This window comes from Desmodus rotundus, chromosome 2, assembly GCF_022682495.2.
Source record: "Desmodus rotundus isolate HL8 chromosome 2, HLdesRot8A.1, whole genome shotgun sequence".
NCBI lineage: Eukaryota > Metazoa > Chordata > Mammalia > Chiroptera > Phyllostomidae > Desmodus > Desmodus rotundus.
The window spans coordinates 102,275,326-102,290,856 of record NC_071388.1 but is presented as its reverse complement, the minus strand read 5'-3'; positions in this window follow the sequence as shown (position 1 = coordinate 102,290,856).

Below are 15,531 nucleotides of genomic sequence, written 5' to 3'. Positions count from 1 at the left end.
CGCCCTACTGGGGATCGAACCCCCACCCTTGGCGTATCAGGATGATGCTTTAACCAACTGAGCTACCCAGCGAGGGCCAGTGTTTCTGGATGAGTACACAAGCAAATACGAATGTGGATTCTTACTACTCCTCTTCTGTACACAAAAGGTAGCATATTACACATGTGTTCTGCACCTTGCATTTTCCTTTAATGATCTATCTTGGAGACATTTCCATATCATTACATATACAGTTTTCTCATTATTTTTCATTGTGTAGATGTATGATTCGTTTCATCGGTTCCACAATGATGGCATTTGGATTATTTCCAATGTTTTGCTGCTATTATAATCAGTTCTGCAGTGAGTAATCTTGTACATATGTAAAGTGTAAATAATTTCTGCAGATAAATTCCCAAAAGTAGAATTGCAAGATCAAAGGGTACATGCCTTTGTAAGCTATTTTTGTTTATTAAGGGTCTTTTTAATTAAAAAGGCAAATGAACTTGAATTACCATTAGGTCCCCAGCTCTCCCAATACCTTTGCAGCTGTTTTCGGTATAAATGCATGAGGGGTCAGGACTATTTGGGCTCAAATTCATCACAAGCACCCAGTCCTGGGGGCCATGGTAGAGGCTCCCCCACAGAGGCTGAACCATTGTTCAGCCAGAGTCAGTGGTTTCACCACTGAGCCATAGAGGGAGGTACTATTGGGTCAATTTTGACCTGTTTCTTCTGTAGCAGAGTTCTGTGATGTCAGTGGGCTCAGAATCATCTGGGAGGCCTGTTAAAAGTACAGATTTCTGCACCTCAGCCATAGTTGGGGTTTTTTTGTAATTTAATAAGTTTGAGGGAGAGTCTGGACTTTACATTTTAATGAGCGCCTCAGGTGACTCAACACAGGTGATCCTCAGGCCCCATTTTGAGAAACACTGACCTGTTGGATGGACCAGGAAAGGTGGGGTGGGGAGGTTGTGACAAAAGGCTAGTTAGGTCTTGACATTCTCTCTCAGAAAATGAGATCTAGTTCATGATTACTGTTTACAGACAGATCTACTTTGTGGTCACCTTTGATGCCCTATTTTGGTTAAATACTAGACTTCCAAATATCATTAGAAACAAATTAAAGAAAGCAAACCCTGAGTTAACAATAGGCATTGGGAAGTAGAAACTAAAAAGACAGACTGTATTCATGAAGGGCTTACCTTGGAGGTGATCTCTAAGGACCCCTTGAAGAAGAAGCTACACTAGTTTCCTGTGGCTGCTGTAACAAATTACTCAAACTGAGCAGCTTAAAAACAATAGGAATTCATTTGCTCACAGTTCTGGAGGACAAGTGTCAGAAATCGGTGTCACTGAGCTGAAATCAGGACGTTAGGAGGGCTGCGCTCCCTCCAGAGGCTCCAGGGGAGGATTCGATCCTTGCCTGGTCCAGCTTCTGGTGGTTGCTGGCATTCTTTGGCTGGTGGCCACATCACTCCCATCTTCAAGGCCAACATCTTCAAATTCTCTCTTTGCTTTGTGGTCACATCATCTCTCCTGTATGTGTGAAGTTGGTCTCTGCCTCAGATTTATAAGGTTACAAGTGATTGCATTTAGGGTCCACCCAGATCATCAGAATAATCTCCTCATCTCAAAAGCCTTGACTTAACCAAACCTGCAGAGGTTTACCAAATGCGGAAACATTCATAGATTTCAAGAATTGGGATGTGAATATATTTTGGGAACACCATTTCTTAGAATCCCTCAGCCTTTACTGATTCTACTTTTTGCTTTATTGAATTCTGCAAACAAGCTAAAAAATAACCCTCTGAAAAAGATGGTACTGAGTTTGAAAACCATGCATGGCAGAAGACTCTAGTATCCAGGATGGGAACTTTCTTAAAGTGATTTTTTTATAGAAAAGAGTAAGAGAAGGATGAGGTATGATAAAAAATTCCAACCTTCTACTTGATGTTGAGGATGCCTAAATGAATAGCTCAGTGTCTAGCATGAGAGTCAGACGCTAAACATGCTGAGCCTCTAATTAGGTCCAAAAATCTTGTATTTAACCCAAACTATATTATATAAGTAGTAGCAGTAATCAGTAAAGCAATAATCAGGTCTTAGCCCGGGCACCCCAGGAAGCAGAAGTTCACGCGCATCAGAGAAGAGGAGTGAAGCAGGGAAGGGTGCATGTCACTGAGCTGGTGACTCCTCAGCATCTCGAAGGACCCTTCTGAGAGACTGTGAGAACACCTGTGTCACAAGACCCGCTTTCAGAGGAAGGAAGTGTGAGAATTTACCCAGGGTTCCTGTTTCCCAGAGCAGATGTTAGCCCCGCAGGGTGTTAAGCCCCCTGCACTTGTGATCTGCACTTGCACGAGTGAGTACCTAGTGAGTTTGACGGTAAGCAGCTGCCATGTGGGCACGAGGCACTTTTGGGTTTATGCGCATGAGTGGGCTGGAGCCCAGCAGAATTAGTTGCTGCAGTGGTGGGTGAGATGGAACAAACAGCCTCAGCCCCGGAGACACGGGGCAGAGAGGATCTGAGGGGGCACATGAGAGGTGTTGTATACCACCTGTATATTTGCAAAGGTCAGTAGTAAGTACAGGTTGTCAGACAGATAAGACATGGGTGTCACTGGATCATTCACACGGAATTTATTTATCTAACGGATGCTGAAAAGTATCAGCGCAAAAGTATCAGGATATACGGCAGTGAGATTCGCAACATTTTCTAAAATAGAGAGAGGGGCAGGTTCCCGGTCTAAACAGTTCACCAAGGAGTTCACAGTTGTACGTGAGAATGTCTGAATGAGTGAAGGTCTTGTCAGAACTTCTGGCACCATGAAGGCCGCCCTTCAGGCCATGCTGTCTGTTGACTTATCCATCCAATGATCCACCCATCTATCCACTTATGCCCTATCCACTCACCCGTTGATCCATCCATCCACCATTGATCTACCAATCCACCCATCCATGGCTGCAGCAACTGTACACATGCCTGAGACCTCCCCTGAGCCAGCACCTCTCACCAATCTCCGAGCTTTACAGAGTAAAACTATGACCATAGGCGATTCAGGCAGAAGTGAATCAGCCATAACCCTCAGCCCTTCAAGGCGAGTACAACCCAATTCAAGGGCATCCTTGGACTTGGAGCTTGGAACCAGAATAGAGGTCATTTTCTCAGATGTCCCTGCGAGTCATGCTAGCAGGTCCTCTGACGCACACAATGGGGTCGTCCTGCACAATTACACGGCAGTGTGAAGGTCTGGGTCCAGGATTCCATCGCCCTTCCTTCCCTCCAGGTCTCTGACCATGGCAGCATCTTATGTATTAATAGGTGGACAAGGGTGCGGGGGAGAACACAGCTGAGGCCAGAGGGTTGAAGCAAGGCCTGTAGTTCCTAACTTTCTCTTGAATCTAAGAATACTTTTCTCCCAAAGACCCTTGGATGAGGAGGTAGAATCAAGAGAGAGAATGACCAGCTGGCCTCACCACCAGTAGCAGAGGGCAGAGATCATAATCTGACCACACACTGTCTTTCAAATGTGGACCCTGCCCACCAGTGAAATGTGGCCCTAGCTCTGACCAATCAGACTGGCCTCCCTCTGCCACGAGCAGGAGCAAACAGCACCATGACAGGGTGGGGGTGGGGACAGAACTCTTCCCTCTGCCTCTGCTGTGGGAGTAGGGGCAGAGTTTGGGTGATAATTCCATCCTCTGTGGGTGTGGGCAGGGGAGTAAAATGAGGAGAACTGAAGGGACCCAGGAGCAGTGAGGACAGTGGCAGAGGCAGATGCGGGGTCTGTGGGTGGGCAGAGGTACCCTGAGCCACTCTGACAGCAGTCATGAAGGACTCTCTGAAGGAGGAGGCATCTGCAGAGAGGAGGGCCAGGGCGTTCCCACCAGAGGGGAAACCAGCATGGTCAGAGGCGTGAGGGGCTGGCAGGTAATTCAGGGTTTCAGGGGTATAGGGGTGAGGCAGTGTGAGGCAAGAGAGATACCAAAAAGGCAGGCAAGGGCCAGGTCCTGAAGGTGCTTGTGCCCCAGTCTATGTGCCGTGAGAAGGAGGAGGGAAGGCTGAAGCATGATAACAAAAGTCCACCCTTCATGTTGTATAGTGCTTTATCAGAAGGCCTTTATGAGAACTAAGCATGACCCAGGCTCAGGAACAGTCCAGCTTTAGATCCACTCCTGTCCTGGCACACATGTTGCTCTTTCTGCTCAGCTGCACTGGAGAGCGGGCAGGCAGCCCCAGCAGGCTCCCCCTCCTGGAGGCCAGAGCAAATAAGAGGAGGGCCTGAGGAATGTGCCCAGAGCTCTGCAGGCGCAGGGACCAGTCACCTAAGGTTCACAGAGCCTCCACGTCTGTTGAGTACCAACTATACCAATTAGTAGTTTGTCGCTGTGGGTTGCCAGGGTGGCGAGGCAGTGTGGAGGCGAGAACAGAGCAATAGAACACACTGCCTTACTTTCCTATTGCTGCTGTAACAAATTACCACTCATTTAGTGGCTTCCAACAACACAAGCATATTCCCTGACAGTTCTAGAGGTCGGAGGTCCCAAATGGGTCTCACCGGGCTAAAATCAAGGCTGGGTTCCTTCTGGGGGGTCTCAGGGAGAATCTGTTTCCTTGCTTTTCCCAGTTTCCAGAGGCTGCCTGAATTCCCCGGTGGTGGGCTGTTCCACCTTCAAAGACAGAAGCCAGCAACCACATGTCCTCTGCCCCTGCTCTGTCGTCGCATCTTCTCTAGCTCTCCTGCTTCCCTCTCTGCTTTTAAGGACCCGTGTGGTTAGATTTGGACTGCCCCGATGATCAGCATAATCTCCCCAACCCAAGATCCTTGTTACAAAAGTTCCCTTTGCATGTAAGTGACTGTTACAGGGTCTGGGGATTATGAGGAGCTGTCCATTTTGGCCTGGAGGCTGGGTTGCTGGGGGAGGCAGTGGAGGTGCAGGGAATGGCTGGACAGAACAACAGAGCAGTACAGCATATAGCCAAACCACATGGTGCGTGTTGAATTCACAAGTCCTGAGGAGACAAGGAGGAAGTGGGGTTTGAACCGGATTGCGCAGAGGATATGGAAAGATTTGTGAAACAACGGAATGAGGTGAACAAAGAAAAAGGAGACAGAGGGACCAAAACAAGAGAATGTATATCTTATGTTTAGCCAAATAACTCTTCTTCCTCCCTGTAACTTTCTTTTTATCCTCACCCAAGGATATGTGTATATTGATTTCAGAAAGGAAGAGAGAGAGAGAGAGAGAGAGAGAGAGATGCATCGATGTGAGAGAGAAACATTGATCAGTTGCCTCCTATATGTGCCCCGACTGGGGATCGAACTCACAAACTTTTGGTGTATAGGACAATGCTCCAACCAACTGGGCCACCTAACCAGGGACTACCTGTGACTTTTAAGTGAACTCACTTGAGAAGGAGTTTGCTATAGTTGCAAACTCATGGGTTGAAAATCTCTGAATGCTTGGCTCTACCACTTATTAGCTCTGAGCTCTTGTACAAGCTTGACCTCACTGAGCTGTGATTCCCTTCTCTGTAAAGTGGGAATTATAATTCTGCCTGCCTCCAAGTGGAGTTGTGAGTGCCAAATAAAATGAGACACATTTTGGGAGAGGAAATAATGAAGGAGGTGTCATAAAATTGTTCTGCTGCCTCCTCTGCTGATTTTGTGTCACTTGCTGTAGGAACAGAGGAAGGAAAGGAGGAAAGAAGGAAAGAAGGAAGGAAAAAACCTGCAATGATTCTTGGCACCTGCTGCCCTGAAATTTCAGAGCAGAGCAGAGTCCTACTGCTTTAACAGGCCATGCTGTGCCTTGTCAGCCACAGAGTGTGGGACGCCTTCACTAATCGACAGCAGGAAATCTGCTCAGGCCCAATCAGAGTGAGGAGAACGGAGGAGAGTTGCCACTTGGTCACCATTGCCGCTCTGCCTCCTGCCCACACCCTTGGTTTATTACGTTCATTTGGCCACTTCCGTATATCGCTTCTCTCAGTCTTCTCCCTTCCCTTCCTAGAGCCTTAGGGATTTTTCCTAAACATCAAAAAACCTCCCTCCCTCTCTGGTTCTTTTGAACCAAGGCTTACTCTGGAGCAAATAACCCACTGCTTGCCATGTCTTATACCCTCAATGTTCACTTCAATGCCCAAGATCAGATGTGGTGTTTGCACAGGCTGGGGGTTGTCCCACAGTGTTTGCCCTTCTCTGCAGACAAGAGAGGACGGAAGTCTGTGCTCACCACACCCCTGCACCGGGGAGATGTGCCTGGGCTCCTGCGAGGAGGCTTACAAGAAGAAATAGATGCCGGTTTGTTGATTTGAGATGGCAAGTGCAGGCATAAGCCCCTGACTCTTGACAAGGTAGTCTTTTGGAGAGGAAGGTCACATTCAAGTAAGAGGCAAAGCAGATGGCAAGAAAGACCCACTAGCGTCAGGGGGGCCCCAGTTGGCTGTGTCCCTGGGCAGGCAGCCCATTTCGCAGCATCAAGGCCGGTGCACTTTCCCTGTTCCCTAGTCTTATGGTCTGGGGGTGAGTGGAGGACAGATAGCCATTGACCAGCCACCGAGGTGAGGGTGGCCACAGCCTTCCTCTAAAAGAGGCAGAAGCAGCTCTCTACTTGGGAATCTCTAAAATAATACAGAATCTGGATTTTCAGCTTCTTTTATTGTTTCTTTAGAAACACACCTATGAGTGTGTGTGTTAATGTACTTTCCTGACAGTCTGTTAGGGCAGGCATGCTATTAAAAAAAGCTGGACTCACCAAATGTGAAGCCTGGCTTAAAATAGAGGCCATGTGGCCTCCATCAGATTCACTTTGGGAAGCCCTGAGGGTGAGTGGCATTTCAAAGGATTAGCAGTCACTCCCCCCAACCCCCTCCACCCAGCAGCCAGCAGGAGGGCTGGATGAGTGGGACCCAAGCCCTGTGACAGACACTGTCTGTGGTAAGAGGTTGAAGATGGAGAGCACAGCACAGCTTTCAAATATGAGCCCCAAACTGAGAGTCACAGCGGGAGATGCTCCAAACGGCAGTGTCAACTTTTAATTGAGCTGCTTGTCAGATGGACACCTCCGTGTGACTTTGTGCATCTGCTTTAGTCAGGACGGACTTGCTGCTGCAACAGACAGCCCCTAAGTCTCCGTGACTCGACACTCGACACATTTACTCCTGGCTCCTGTGCCGGTCTGACTCAATCAGAAGGGGGTGGGGAGCTCTACGCTGTCATTCAGGGATCCGATGACGCCACTGCCTAGGCTCCTTGGTCATGGCACCCATCTGCAGCTGCGATCCTCCGACTCATGTCAATTCTTTAACATTCCGTAAGAAGATCTGTACTGAGCCAGGCATTGTGCTGCTGCTCATGTTTGTTGTCTCCTTTGATCCTCAGAAGAACTCAGTGAGGAAAGTGTTGTTCCTTCCCCCTTATTACAGATGAGGAAATGGGCTAAGGAGAGTTAAATAACTTATATAAGGTCATATAGCTAGTAAGTAGCAGAGCTGGGTCACTCTTCACAGTCCCCATGGGGCCAGCACAGACCTTATCTTCTCTCTGTCAGTCCCCAGCTGCTCCTCCTTCATCTCTGGAGCATGTGTGGGCAAACTATAGCCCCTGAGCCAAATCAAGTCCAGGGTCTGCTTTTTCTCTTTTAATTTTTAATTGAGGTAAAATTCACACAAAATAAAATGAAGCATTTTAACCACTGCCTGTTTTCTTAAATAGAGCTTTATGGGGGCGCAGCCAAGCCCGCTCATTCACATGTTGTCTCTGCCTGCTTCGGCCCAGCAGGCACAGAACTGCGTGGCTGAGACAGACCATGGAGCCCACAAGGCCTAAAACACTGACTCTCTGGCCACTTATGAAAAACGTTTCCTGGACCCTGCTGTAGAGGGTTGGATCTGGATCCAGGCCTCGGGAGGGAGTTTTCTTGGACACTGTACCTCCATTAAGAAATGCCTCTCCTTCCTAAAGATAAACACTCCTCCGTTGGGAGAGGCCACACTTTCATACCTCATGGACCTAGCTGCTTATCCACCTCTGTTTCCTCTCCTCCCTCCTGTCTCTTCCCACGCATAGGTCAGTCCTGGTAAATACACACCTGTGCCTGGTCTGCTGGTTGCCATCCATTTTTCTTTCTTTCTCTGCCTTATACTGTCCCTCCTCACCCTCTATAATCCACCTTCTGCCCTTAAGCTAGCCTCTCGGATACATCTCCATGTGGATGTCTTGGAGTTATGTGAAATTCACACAATCTACCCAGCATCCCCATCTTTGCTAATGCCATGTTCTCCTGTTCTCCTGTTCTCTTACTGTCTTAAATCATACAGTAAAGCCATCTTTGCATCCCTGTCTCTCTCTCTCTCTCTCTCTCTCTCTCTCTCACACACACCCACCCACACGCACACACAACTTAGCTCTTCTTACATCTGTTCTATTTCCAGATTCAACCTGTTGCCTTTTTTGGAAATATCTCTTGGGTTGCTCTCTTCCTCATTCCCACCATCAATTCCTCGGTCCAGGCCTTCATCACTTCACATCTGGGTCACTACGGTGGCTCCTCACTAGCCTCCCTACCTTCCTCTCACTCTTCTAATCTGCCTTTTCTAGCTTGTTTTTCACATACAGGAAGCTCAAATACAATTGGACCTGTGGTATTTGCCTTTGGCATTCTTTCCAGAGTCCTCTCCCCATGCTCCCTGTTACACTGAACACAGTGGGTCTCTGTAGGACTCACCACCTGCATATCATTTTTTTCCACTTCAAATGTTCTCCCTGTTTTCTTTGCTTGGTTAACTCTTTCAAAAATGAATTCTAATGTCACATCTCTAAGAAAGCTTTCTCCAGAAAATCCTCAATGTTCTTAGAGCTCTTGGTTCACACTTTCATAAGATACTTTATATTATATTTATTGTGGATCTGTCTTTTCTCCTAATCTGCTGGCTAGACAAGCACAGGGAATCTATATATTGGGTTGGCCAAAAGGTCTGTTTGATTTTTTCCATAAAATAAAAGACACATTTTTCATTTTCACTAATCACTTTATTCATTTGGATGTTTTGAGTATGTCAGCTGTCTCCTGTTATTGGCTTCCAGTGGGTAGAGGCAAGGGGTGCAGCAAAACATCTTCCAATGCATAAGACAGCCCCACAGCAAACAATTATTTGGCCAAAATGTCAATAGTACCAAGAAGCTTCACAAACCACTTTTGACATGTTTGATCAGTCACAGCACCTTCTCCATACACTGCACAAATCTTGTTTTGCGTTTCAGTAGCATTTTTATCTTTCTTGAAATAATAAAGCATAATACATCAAAAATGCTGTGTATCTTCTTCCATCTTTAATATTAAAATGGCTATACAAAAATTTACCAATTTTGATACGTTTTTTAAATGCACGCTGATATGACAGCTGTCATAATACAATCTAACAAGATTGTTTCGAATGAAATTCAAGACAACTATGCACTACTAGAGCCGTCATACAGAAAAAACTAAATGAACTTTTTGGCCAGCCCAATATCTTTCTCGTCTCTGTGTACCACAGTTCCTGCTGGTACAGAGTAGGTGCTCAATAAATGCTCCTTGAGCAACCACTCTGATCATGTTCTTCTACCCTGAAAGCTCACACTGAGTCTCTATCTCCCACTGCACTAAGTGTAAGGCCGGGGTTTGCAGCCCTGGCTGCACGTTAGAATCACCCAGAGACCTTTAAGAGAATACTGATGCCCAGACCTCATGGCCAGAGATTCTCATTAGGCGGGTGGGATCCAGTCACTGACCTGTTGCAGAAACTTCCCAGGCAATTCTAATGTCCAGCCAGGGTTGAGAATCACTAGTCTAATGTCTAGTTTTTAAGGCTCTCGTTCATTTCTCCATCGCTTCGTGAATTCCTGCTCAGAATCCTTCCTGCACGTGTGGCCTCCTCCCTGAATTGTTCTGTCTCATTCAGGTCCTGCTTCCCCCACACATACTCAGATGAGGACAGGGACCCTGGAGCTTTGCATCCCCAGAACACCAAGCACAGGGCTGCTGGTGTCATGGGAACTTCTGGGCCTGAGCCTCAGAATACAGGGTGTGTTTGGTTTGGGTGGGGAGGAAGAACTGGGTGGGAGCTGGTGGCGGGTGCCTAGCCTGCCTCCACACCAGTGTGTGAACAGCACCAGCTTCCCTACATTAACAAATGACCCCACGTTGGCAGAGAGCACAGAGCCTTAGATTTGCTCTGCTGGTGAACAGACACGTAGTCCTGTTTCCTGTCTCACACTCTTGTCTGATTCTCTCCCTATGATGCAGGGTAGTGCATGGGGCACTGGGCTGGTGTCTGTGGTCTTCTGTATGTCCTCTTTGGGCGTGTCCCTATTCTTTGGGGGGGGTGGGCCTGTCCCGTGGGTTCCTACAGCCCAGACGGGTGTTTTTGTTGTTGTTGTTCCTCATCTAGACCAGGATCCCCGAACTGTTATAAACCAAGGTCACTAGGAAGGGGCAAAAGAGGTCATAGGCCACATGTTCCCACTTGCTCATGTGAAACTAGGACCTTTGGAAACAGGACATTTTGAGACATTCACTGTCTTTTATTTACGATTTGTTTATCTTTTTTGCCCACAGTGGGGCAAGGATTGGAGAGATCTTCTGTCTAATGAAAACCACAGGCTCAATTTTTATCTTCAAAATTTAAAAACAGATAAATCAAGAGCCTCATAATATAACTGCTACTTAATTTCTTCTTTAATAAAATAACATACTGTATTTTGCATGGCACATTTTTTTCATAGCCATCATCTTACCTGCTGTCACAGTTCACCGTGAGGCAGTAGCACCAACCAACGGCAGATGTTACATCTTTTGCAGATGAAAAAACTGAGACTCACTGAGGCGAATTGATTGGCTCAAAGTTGTAGAACTTGGCAATAGAGCAGCCAGAATGAGGACTCATGTGTCCTGCTCCCTGCTCCAGAGCCCTTTTGTAGAACGCCCAACTTGGCCATCTCTCTCCATCTTTCCAAATGGAAACAGTTCTTTTCCTGATTATAAAGGTAATACATGCTATCAAATGACACATACATGACTGTTAATAGCAGCACTATCTGTAGTAGCTGGGAAATGGCCATTAACAGTAGAAGGGAACAAACTCGTGGGCCAGCCCCACCATGGGTACCACGAACCAGGAGAATGAAGGGTCTGTCACTACATACAAGGATGCGGGTAAATCTCACCATCCCAACGCTGAGCAATAGCAGCTAGACAGAAAAGAGTACATATTATAGCATTCTCTTGATATAAAATACAAAACCAGGTATTTTATCAAAAAATACGAAGCTATGCTGAAAGAAGTCAGGATAGTGGTGATGCGTGGGGGGGAGAATGATGGGGGCACTGTCGTGGTCGCCCTTCCGTCTGAGTGCCGCCTGCCAGCGACGCTCGCTGAGCTCTGTGCGGGGCAGGGACGGCCCTCTACAGGTGCCTTCTTCTCTGTGTACATCATATTTCCATAAAGTTTTAAGTAGTTGCTCTTGCTCTTGTAAGAAATTCAGACAACACAGAGAAGTCCACATCACCCTCTAACAATTTAAAAAATAAAACCCAGAGAATGTAAAAGTTTATTTCACAAAAATTTTTAGAATGTATTTAGTTTGGTGTAACAGTCTGTTAAAGAGAAGAAACAGAAAAGAGAAAGGGGAAAACGGGGATGGGTTGCTTGGAAGAAAGGCGTACAAAGAGGAAAAGAGAGCTTGGCAGAGGTGGAGAGAACTGGACGTGCCAGGAAGCACTCGGTGATGCGCAGCAAGACACCAAGAAAGGTAGAGACTGAGGTACCTGGAGACAATCCCACTAGGAGACACCTGGGAACGGAAAGCAGTATAGAGAAAGGCCAAAAGAATGGGAGGTCCATCGGAGCACAGAGGAAGAGGTGAACTTGGAACCCCACAGAGGGAGGCAGAGAGGAGTGGCAAGTGGGGGTTGGGGGGTGGTGCAAGTGCGGGTGTTTGCTGACCGATAGGGACTGCTGTGTGAGGGGGGCCAGTTACCACGGCCTTTTGAAAGGCAGGAGAGCTTTGCAGCCACATGAAGACATGGCCCTCCCAGTGACCTTGGATCAGGGCCCGACACTTGGAAAGAGCTCACCAGATATGTGTTGATGACTGATTGAATGAAAGGATGCCTGAAAACCCAGGCCCCTCTGCCCACAGCAGGAACTTCACCTCTGGGTTTTCTCTCCTGCCCTAGGGCTCTGATCACTTTCCCCAAGGGCCTGGCATCCAAAGAATTTCCTTGCTTGTTACAGGGAGGATTTTTCACACTGGAAGGTTTTTGGAAAATAAGACCACTTTATCAGAATCCTGTTGTGTCCGAGAATGTTCCTGGCTCATTGACGTTTACAGTGCGTAACCGATTTTATCGGAGGAATGTTTTTGGAATGGAATGGTCCTCTCAGATGGGCAGACAAGAAACAGAAGGTCATTCAAGGACCCACCCCAAGCTGTCTAAGTCGGAACTCAGAATTGCTGTACATGATGCTTGGGAGCCTGGCCAAGCCGTGAGCAAGCCTTCCTCCCTGGAGGAGGGCCCAGGGCGTTGGCGGTGGACTGCAGTGTTTACGTTCTCACCTGGGCTGGCCAGTGCAAATGCCCCTGGAGTCCTGCACCGGCTGCTGGGGAAGCAGCAAGGGGTCTTTGGCTTGCATCCAGCAAGCAGCCCAGCTCAGCCTAAACGAAAGGAAACCATTCTTGACACTCTAGAAAGGGGACAGCAAGGATAAGCTTTTTGACCTTTGGAAGGTCAAAAGTAAGGAGATGGGCTTATTCCTTCAGTTCTTTAGTCGAAATTCCAAGGTACTCTGCTTCCTGGAGCTCTGAACAAGACAGTGCAGGTGTGCTGAGTGTTGCACGGTGGCTGGAATTCTCTGCCATCTGTTATAACCCTGGTGTTGTCAGGGCCAGCTTGGCAGCTTTGGTCTTCAGGGGTTCTTGATGTATCCCTGGGCAGGACTGAGTGGTATGCAGAGATTGGTATGGAAAGAGAGGACGGGTCAAGAGAGGTGAAGTCTTTGCTCCTGGAGGGCAGGAATCTACCCTGAAGTGGGAGGGGGCTGAGGTGCCCAGCTCAGGCCAAGGATGCTGGATGCCGATCAGCTGAGAGGAGCAAGTAGGGAACAGCTGGTGCCACTGGACTCGCTCCACTAATCTCTGTGAGCCCTGGACAAGGCTGGCATTCTAGCACATTTCTCTCACTCTCTACAACTATTTCTCAGCTTCTTCACTGTAGTGGACAGAATTGTAGGTTCAAGTCCTAACTTCTGGTACCTGTGGATGTGACTTTATTTGAAAAGATCTTTGCAGAAGTAATCAAGTTAAAATGAGATCATACTGAATTAAGCTGGGTCCTCAATCCAGTGACTGGTGACCTTAGAAGAAGGCCGTGTGAAGACGCACAGACTGCAGCGATGCGTCCACAAGCCAAGGAACCACCACAGCCTAGGATGGCCAGCAACCGCCTGTTCAGGAGGCAAGGAAGAATTCTCTCCCAGAACCTTCAGAGGGAGGATGGCCATCTTGATTTTGGATGTCCAGCCTCCAGATCTGTGAATGGATAAATTTCTACTGTTTTAAGCCCCCAAGTTTGTGGCACTCCATTACAGCAGCCTTGGAAAATGAATATATTGTGTTCCTCAAAATTTCAAATTCCCCAGGCCCCACTCCGTCGGTCCCTCTACTCTTAGCAAATACCCTTGTGTCCTGCATTACAAAGAAAATTGAAGTCTTCTTAAAATTCTCAGATAGAAATTCAGACCCCTTCACTGAGCCGCCCTCTCTCTCCTCCTCCCCCCGCCAGTCCCTCCACCTGTGCTATGGATTCCATCCCTCCTGCTTCTCAGAAACCTAACCCTGTTAACCATCTTTTCTCTTGCTTAGAATTTTGATTTTCTCTCTTCCAAGCAAACCCTTTCCATGTTCAAAATCTCCCACTGAAAACAAGAAAAAGTCCCCCATGCCTATATTGCCCTGTAGTTACTGTCCTAACTTACTTTTCTCCTTCAAAGCCAGACTCTCTTGACCAGCTTGGTTTCTTCACTTCCCATTCTCCCAGCTTGCTCCATTGTCACTTCTACTCCAATCCCTCCATTGAAGAGTGACTCCTGTTTTGGTAAGGTGACTTCCATGTTGGTAAGCCCAGTGGATATCTTCTGTCTGCCCCTTACTTGATATTTCGGCAGTATTACACACCATTAACCACACGTTCTTCCCTTCGCTCCAGTGACATGACTAGCTCTGATTTCCTCCCGTGGCCTCGTGGCTCTTCCCCAGACTCCTTTTTGGCTCAGTCTTCTATCTCTGGCCATCTCGTACACCCTCAGGGCTCATTTTTAGGCTCTTCTCACTGTGCTGTCTTCCCTAGGTGATCTCACTGTGTGCACACAGACTAGAACCTCTCTCTGACCTTCAAGTTTGCAAATCTAAACGCACACTTTGTTTTTAATATTTATTTATTTATTATTTATTTATTTTTATCCTCACCTGAGGACATTTTTTCATTGCTTTTAGAGAGGAAGGGAGACAGAGAGAGAGAGAGAGAGAGAGTTGTGAGAGAGAAACATTGACTGGGTGCCTCCCAAATGTGCCCCAACTGGGGGTCGAATCTGCAACCTAGGTGTGTGCCCTGGATGGGAATTGAACTCGTGACCTTTTGGTGTATGGGACAACGTTCCCACGAACTGAGACTTACCGGCCAGGGCTACATGCACACTTTACATTTGCCATTTGGGTGTCTCAGAGTTACCCCAGGCCCAATATCAAAACAAAGTTAACAGTCCTGACCTCAAAGATCTAGTTCTCATCCACTGTTCCCTCTCCTTGTCAGTGGTACCCCTCATCCTCCACATCTTGTGGATTTTATCTCCTAGAATCTGAAACTCATATGTTTCTCTGCACTCACTTCTGTCATCCTGTCCAAGAATTATTATTTCTCACTGGGACTCACTTGGAGTTCAGGCACCAGCTTTTGTTTCTTTTTAGATTATCCCCCATATCATCAATAGGATGATGATTTCCAACTGCAAATCATAGCACTCCTCACTCTTTCTCTCCAACTCCCGTCTTACCCTCCCTCCCTAACTTAAAACCGTACAATGACTTCTCTAAATTTTTAAGATAAAGCAAAAATCTTTAAAATGGACCATTAGGGTCTGCTTGATCTGGCTGCTATCAAAGAGAGCCTCACTCTCTGTCCTAGATGATTCCTCCACACTCTTTCTTGCTTCCAGCCACATCAGCTTTCTTTTGATCCTTTACATTTGTGGCAATGCCTCCTGCCTCAAGGCCTTTGCACATACTCTTCCCATTCTCCTTTGCCTGATTAACAGCCAACATATTAATGGCCCCCACAGTTTCAGGTCATGGATCAACCTCATGTTTACAGAGAACCCCAACACCCCCTCCCTAGTGCTGCGCTGTAGAGCTCCTTCCACAGTGACAAGTTTGCATTGGCTTCCTTTTGATTACTGTCTGTCTCCTCCAAACCATAAAGCTCCATGAGGTCTGCGGCTCACCCAATACC